At 37.1% G+C, this 7,773-nt stretch overlaps 1 long non-coding RNA gene across 1 annotated transcript; it reads right to left on the bottom strand.

The window, feature by feature from the left end:
- Positions 1 to 7,033: 7,033 nt before the first annotated feature.
- LOC119617322 lies at positions 7,034 to 7,773 on the bottom strand. The gene is made up of 2 exons (XR_005233556.1): positions 7,664 to 7,773; positions 7,034 to 7,506 (listed from the first exon to the last, which is right to left on the bottom strand). It is a non-coding gene; the product is annotated as an uncharacterized LOC119617322 (long non-coding RNA).

Genomic DNA, 7,773 nt, shown 5'->3' with positions numbered 1-7,773 from the left:
GGCTCGACGTAACAGCAGCAACTCGAGCACATTACTGCCCCCTATATGTCAAGAGGACAAATAACACATTTTCTGTTTAAATTGCCAACCCGCCACAGTGGCGTGTGTGTTGATCAAATTCACCCGCCACTTCAAATATTTACCCGCATTTGGCCGGTGGCGGGTGCTAATTTCCACCCCTGGGTATAGCTGTGGTGGCCATTTTAAACTGCTTTAAACTGCTTACTTCCTGCTGCAGGAGTAGGTTAGGACATTTTTTGTGTTATGTTAAAATTAGATAACATAATGCTGCAGAAAGAAAGAGTTTACACACATTTATGACGTCAAAGGGAAGGGTAAATGTAAGGCAGATACGCTTGACACTTTTAAAGGTCACAGGAAGTAGTGAAACTTTGTGACATAAAGGAAAAAATGCAGCCAGGTGAATAACTCTCCACTAAATAACACAAAAAGTCTGACCCTTCTGGGTTAATGTATTTTTTATGGTAGGGTGAGGTGTAATACATGTACTATTTTTTTAGCTTTTTCAAATTTTATTTTGTGTTTTTCAAATTACTCATCAAACTAAACATTTTTTTTTTGTTTAGAGTTTGTCTTTGTCTCAGTCCCATCAGGCGACATGGATCAGGAGCCAGGTGAGGCTGATTAGCGCTGCTGCAGACTGCTTTCTGATTTCCCTCCGTGTTTGTAAGCACGAAACGTTGTGAGGCGTAAAGACAACCAGACACCAGGAGTGACGCCTGCCAGCGAGCAAAACCTCTGGGAACATTTTTTCCTTCTTACAACACGAGGATGTAGTCTGCTCCTTCTGTGCTCGACGGATTGTGTTCTTTTATTTGGAGAGTTTGGCATTTTGAGGTTGGCAAATATTCATGTGGGTAAAATGCCTGAGCCGTCTCTTGGTAACAAGGTAAACTTTTCCACCACGTTCAAGACAAGACAAGATTTAGTCAGGAGCACTTGAAGAGTGCATCCTCCAACAAAGCTATTGTTGCTTTTTGCAAATTTCAACAAAAAATTACCTTTATCTGCACTAAAATAATTGAGTTCCTTTTGTTGCCATTCAGAATAATTCGACTTTTGTCCACTAGATGTCAGTAAATGTCCAAAACAAATTCCACATTTAAATGCACCTGCTACACAAACATTAGCTGGAAGTTGTTTGGTTTATGTGCTGTTAGCACATAAATGCAATGATCCAGAGGCACACTGTTGTTTATTTCTTTTTTCATATAGAGAGCATCGGAATTTCAGAGCTGAGACTAAGTTTGAACGCTTGAGGCTCAGCAAAGCAAGACAATCATAAAATCATAGAGTTCATCAAAGCTCAGGTGATAAAATATACTCATCAGAAAAAAAGGATCAGTGACTGAGCAGCAATATGAATGAACATAGAAAGTTAACTTTATGTAACTGGAGTTTAAAAAGCAATGCTTGATTTTTCAGTGTTTTGTCACTGGTTTTATGATTATTAAGCTATGCATCAAACTTTCTTTTTGGTTGACAATTCTTCTATTTTGGCCTGAAAATTAAATTTCCTGGGTTTAGTTCGAGGACCAAATAACAGAAACACAATTAAAGACCTCCACGATGTGGACCTGCACCTGCGTTTCTCACATGAAGCAAGGTGTCATGATAATAAGACTCCGCTGTGTTATCTCTTAAATATTCATGAGGCCTTTCATGTGGAGCGACGGTTTTGTTTTGTTTACTCAGCTCTAAAATTAGCCACGTCCCCCTGGGATCGAAGAGCATCTTTGTCCATTTTACTAACAGCTTCTCCAAACAGAGTAAGACAGGTGCTGCCGCTGTCAGACATTAGGTGCAGGGGAGGAAAAAAAAAAGCAAACATTTGCATTTCTCCACATGATATGGGAAATTACTAGAGACATATTGGATGTGCTCGGTCCCAGGGAGAGAATAAAGTAATTGCTCTTCACTTGAACTTGAGTGCAGATGAGTCGTCACTGGGGGAAAAAAAAAACCAAACATCTTTGCTCATGAAAGATTAATCTGAAAGCTCACACACCACGTTGGGTTATAAGGTTTTCCCAGTTCCTGTGAGAAAAGCCGATTTAAGTACCTCAATGAAGATGCTATACATTGTAAAATGTATGTTTTTATTTATGGGCTTTACATCTGGGGGATGCCTGTCTGAATTATCCATCTTCATGAATTCACCCATCTATCTGTACAGCTTTAGTTTCTGTGTGTATAAGTCAGATAAACTGATCTCTGAGAATGTTTTTTTTTTTTTTTTTAATCTGTCATTTCTTTCACCTTTTCCAGAACTATCAGAGACTCAGAGGTTGTCAATAAAACATCCTTTCAATAATATATGTGATGAATCGTGACAGAGTTTGAGATTCACTTGTCTTTAAGCTCACTTTGAAACTTTCCTGTCAGTCACGGAGCACCGGGAAACAGAAAGATACAGCCTGAAATAATCCACATGGAAGCTGATTTATGATAAAAACAGACCGACAGAACCCAACAAGAAACCTTGGATTTGTTTTTTTTTTACTTTGAAGAATTGGTTTTATATTAAGCTAAACGGGTCTCCATTCTACATTTGCAGCAACTGTTCAGCTAATATAATTTGAATTTTTTAATTTTTTGCTCCACTTTCCAAGTGACTGCTCTAATCTGTAAATGTATTTTGTATTCACAATAAAAATCATTGCTTATATATTTCTTTTTAAAATCTTTTTTTTAAAAACAGCTCCTCAACATAAACTTTAACAAAACAAATGGGTCATTAAACCATTTTATTTGTTTTCACCTTCCTGTTCTAGTCACCTTGACAATTAACATGATAAATTCATGCCAGAGCTTTAAACTAAGATCATCACATGATGAGAGGGGATGGACTTATAGCCAGTTTGGCACAAATGACGTTGTGAGATCAGATGAGATGTGTTCAGGAGAACTCTCATCTACTAACACATACATTTTTGCTCAAACTCGGTAAAATAGACGGTAATCACCATATTTGTGTTGGCTGATGTTGATTAGCTGTGGTGGCCTTCTAGAATTGGGGTTGACTCCAAAAGTTAATTTTTGAGAGTTTCATTAAACTCTGTCCAGAGGTTCATGAGACATTTTTTCTGACAGACAATCAGAGTTGATGCCAACATTTAATGCCAAAGTTTTAGGCAAAAGATCTGTGCAATATACAGCTCTCAGAGTACATGTTGGGGATGATGCTCAGCTACAGCTGCACCAAATTTGAGCTGAATATCTGTAAAAATGAACTGGTTTTTGTGTTCACTGAGGACAAACAGCTGTGGCAGCCATCTTTCAACCTTCCCATGGCTATGGGAGCAATGTAATACTAATAAAAAAACATCAATGCAGAAGAGTTTTTCCTCTCTGTGTGAAGCTTTAGTCTGCATTTGAGCTCGTGGCATCTAAGGAATGACTGGTGGGGCCACCTGAGAAGTCTCGTCAGATGCTGGTGTGTGTGGAAGGAATCGCAGTGACAGGAGGTGTGTGTTTACTATGGTGAGTTGCTCGACTTTGTAGCGTCCCACAGGAAGCAGGCAGGTTTTGTGAGCAGGATTTGATGCATGGAATATGTCTACCTGTTGTGGCAAATCCTCAGCCCGCTGCAGAGGGATTTCAGCCACAGTCTGTGGCCATGACTGGAACATTAGGTGGGAAAACACAAACGGTGGAGGGAACCATGGAATAAATAAAGCTTGTTTTTCCCCAGCAGAAAGCAATGTCAAAGACCTCTAAAGAAGTTTTGGATCCATTCTATAATTGTGCAGTTTCTGATTCAGCATTCCTGTTGTTTGTTATTTTTCCATGCACGGTTTGCAATCTAACTACTTCTGCATACTTTGTGCTGTTTTAACCTTTCATATATTAAAACGTTCATCTTGTTCAGGGGATGGGTGCTATGACTTTTGGTTTTTGCAACTTTTATCCTTATCAAACTATTGAACTTTATTTACAAATATTTTCCTTTAAAAATCCATTCAGATCTTTTCAATTCCTCCAAAAACACAGTTTTCTTTGAAATTTTAATCTATTTTGTCTTCTTATGCTACTTTTAGGTTTTAGCTACCATTCTGCTACTATAAGCTTCTAGATGGCTTTTTGCTACATTTAACTTTTAGCCAGTGCTTGGCTACTTTTGACTTTTAGCTGAAGTTTTGCTCCTTTTAGCTTGTTATCAAATTTCAGCAGTCTTTCAGCATTCACACTTCATGCACACAGAAAATGCAGTTTTTCCTCTTTTTCTTTTCAAAACTGTATTTGCTGGATAGAAATGTTGTTTTTTTCACAGACAAGTTCTTTCTCAATACAAGCTGAGCAAGCTTTAAAATAAATAAATAAATAAGAGAACTCAAATCTCTTGGGGTGCACAAAATGTGCATAATGTTCCTGTTTTTTCCCCCCTTTAATAAAACAGAAATGGCACACAATTTAAAAGTTTGAAAAGATGTTTATCATTTAACTAAACTTACTGGATGTGGGTTTTTCTTTTACTCAGGCTGAGAAGTGTTCGCAAAATCTAATCGATCCATATTTTCAACTGTGGCTTGAGATGCTGGCAGTAAAACGCTCCAGCAGTGTGAAGGAGCATCACATGTGCTGCACATACAGAACCGTACCTGCGCTGCTCTGCACTCGATCAAACACTCAGCTGAAGTGAGACATGAATCAGAAGAGGGAGTGATAAAGGGTGAGCCGTCAGAAAAACCTGCAGCTGATTTATATCAGAAGAAAAAAGAAACAAAAAGATAAGATTTTCCTGCCATGATAACCTTAAAAATACATCACCAGCAAAAAGTAACCCATCTGCGATAAACAGGAAAAAGGTTTAAATAAAGTTGCTAATCAAAAAAACATATTTTTTATTATTCATATTCCAACAAACACAATTAAAGGATGGGATTTTGCTGTACAGTAGGTGGCAGTATTTGGCTCTTTAAAGCAGCTTTTCTGCAAACCATGGTAAGTCAAGGAAGAGCAGATTAATGGTAAATAATTAGAGAAAATGTTTATTGATCCAGATTGATCACTTACCAAATGTGGAACGATTGCACCAAAAATACCAGAAGGACCATATATATATATATATATATATATATATATATATATATATATATATATATATATATATATATTTCAAATTATCCCTTAATTTCACCGAGGGACTTTTTGCTGAACCTAAACTAGTGCGTTAAACGAGGACATCATGAGAACTGAAGGTGTGGGTTCACGATAGAGGTGGAACAAAACAGACTCAGAACATTTACATGAAATATGTAGTTCCTCTAACATGTAACAAAGTTATTAATGATAGACCAGTTTAATATTTTTAAATTTTTTTTGCAAGTGAGCTAATGCAGAGCACAGAATAGAACAGTATTACAAATTGAATATGCAAAGATAGTCATTTATATGATTTTTTTTCCCTTCCCTTCTAATTATTTTTTTTTTGTTTCCGCATCACCTGAGCAAATGAGAAATTTAAAGCATGAACTTAGTTAAATGAAGGAATTAACAAATTTATCTTTGGGTTATTCTCCACTGGTGTAAAACTGAAAACTGCTGGGCAAAATAACGTTTAAATACAGGGCTAAAACCAGGTCCAACTGCATTATGTCTATAGAAAATATAACTTCACAGTGTAGAATGGAAAACTAGTGTATAAATTATACAATGAAAGTAAAACAAACAAAATCACATCACTATTAATTTAATTTTTAGTCCAAATTGCAGCTTAGTTACATGTGTATTGATTTCTCAACTCAAAAACTGGCATTTAGCTTAAATGAAACATATTTTCATCTGCTTTTATTAGGAATTGTAGCTTTTTAAATTAAACTAGCATACATGGGAGAGCCAGTCCAGAATGTTAAATCAGCTGGAAAAAAATCTTGATGCAGCCAGATCCAATAGTGAATGAAAAAACCCCAATAAAAACTGATATTCACCGATGCTCCAGAAGTTGCTGACGACATGTTGGTAGGTTGTTCTGTAAAACCCCAGAGGCTTAACGGGCCCAACACAAATTACCATCCCTTCTCCACCATCACCTGCAGTTTTAAACCAGATCGCGTCCTTGTTTTTCTTTTACTGGACTGAAATTGATCTTGTATTTATTTCGCACGTCATCAGAAAAGTCAGCTGCGCAAACACTACAAATCTGGATCTGCAATAACCGGCGTTAAAACGCAGGCCAGGGCCGCCAGAGCAAAAGTAATTACACAATCAGGAGAGGTGTCATCAGCACATAATTTCTGTGGCCGCTCAAACATGAAGGAGACCTTGAAAGGTGTGTGTGTGTGTGTGTAGGTGTGTGTACCCCTCATCAGGCGAGCAACTGTCAGACTGTGGAGAAGTAAGACATTCTGTTCTTAACATGATTGATTTCAGATGCCCTTGCAAACAATCGCAGTCAACGACAAACTGATATAGACAGAAGAATGATGGCGGAGAGGATAAAATCTGACACTTTACTGAAGCTTTTCTTATTGACTAAGAAAACATTCCACACAGGAAAGAAACAACGGCTCCACGGATGCCACTAAACTGATTTTACAACCTCAACAAAAACTACCTACATGAAAAGTTATAATCCTCATAATAATGATGACCAGAGCTCATAGAAGTAAAAATGAAATCACACAAAGACAAGTCAGATTTTATATTTTACAGCCAGTCTGTGTGTTTTAATTTTGTTGCCCTCAGTTTATTATTTGCTGCAAATAGGAAAAGGTCTTTTTAGATATTTGTCTCTTCTGGAGGAGAAACAAATGTCTGACTGACACACGCAGGCAAGGAGCTGCTTTAAACCACAACAATCGAGACGTATACAGGCGGTAAGTTTAACATTTGACCTATTTTCTGTCACTTCAGCTGCTCATGTAGGTCCGTGGTCTCCAATCCTGGTCCTCGAGGGCCTCTATCCTGCATGTTTTACTTGGTTCCCTGCTTCAACACACCTGATTCAGTGGTTAAATCACCTCTTCATGTTCTGCAGAAGCCTGTTAATTATTGTATTATAATAAAAAAACATTTTCAATTACTTTATTTCATTGTTAATTTAAAACCAACAAACTGCAGCATATTAAAAGAAAACGTCTCACAACAGCAGCATTTTATTTATACATATACATGAAAAAGTATTGCAACCAGAGTGTGACATTCTAAAAAGACAAGAACTGATCTAAAAACATGATTTGATCTTTTTTTGAATGCATAACCCACATGGTGATGTTACATTGCATACCCATAGCCTTCGCAATAAAAGTTCCAAAGGGTCCAAATTTCCAAACAAAGGGATAAGAACAATGTCTTATAATTCTTTCATGTAAAACCTTCAGTCAAAATTCTAAATGTCTTTGTCCTTATGAAGGAAGAAAGGAGTCCACCGCTGTCAAACATTAAAATTGGGGTTTAAAACTTACTAAACACCCAAACAAAACCAACATAAATAAGTGTTGTAGGGTTTCTTCCTGAACACCTCCAGAAACCATCAAAGGGTTCCTAGAAGATGAAGAAAAGGAAAAATGTTTTATTAACACATGGCATATACAGCAAATTAAACTGTCAGTTAAAGACAGACAGGATGAGGAGGACAGATAGAGAAAATAAGCAAAAAGCACATACAGAAAACAGCTTGTGTGTAAATGTGTAATCTTACCATTTTAGAAGTTCCACTGATAGTCCATCAGCTTACAAAGGAGAGTGGAGACATGTGGGTTCACTGCTGCCTCTTTCTTTTGCACCAGTCGTCCTGTTGTTTTTGATTTT

This window comes from Kryptolebias marmoratus, linkage group LG9, assembly GCF_001649575.2.
Source record: "Kryptolebias marmoratus isolate JLee-2015 linkage group LG9, ASM164957v2, whole genome shotgun sequence".
Lineage (NCBI taxonomy): Eukaryota > Metazoa > Chordata > Actinopteri > Cyprinodontiformes > Rivulidae > Kryptolebias > Kryptolebias marmoratus.
Note: the sequence above shows the minus strand (reverse complement) of the source record. Positions and strands in the feature narration are given on the sequence as shown.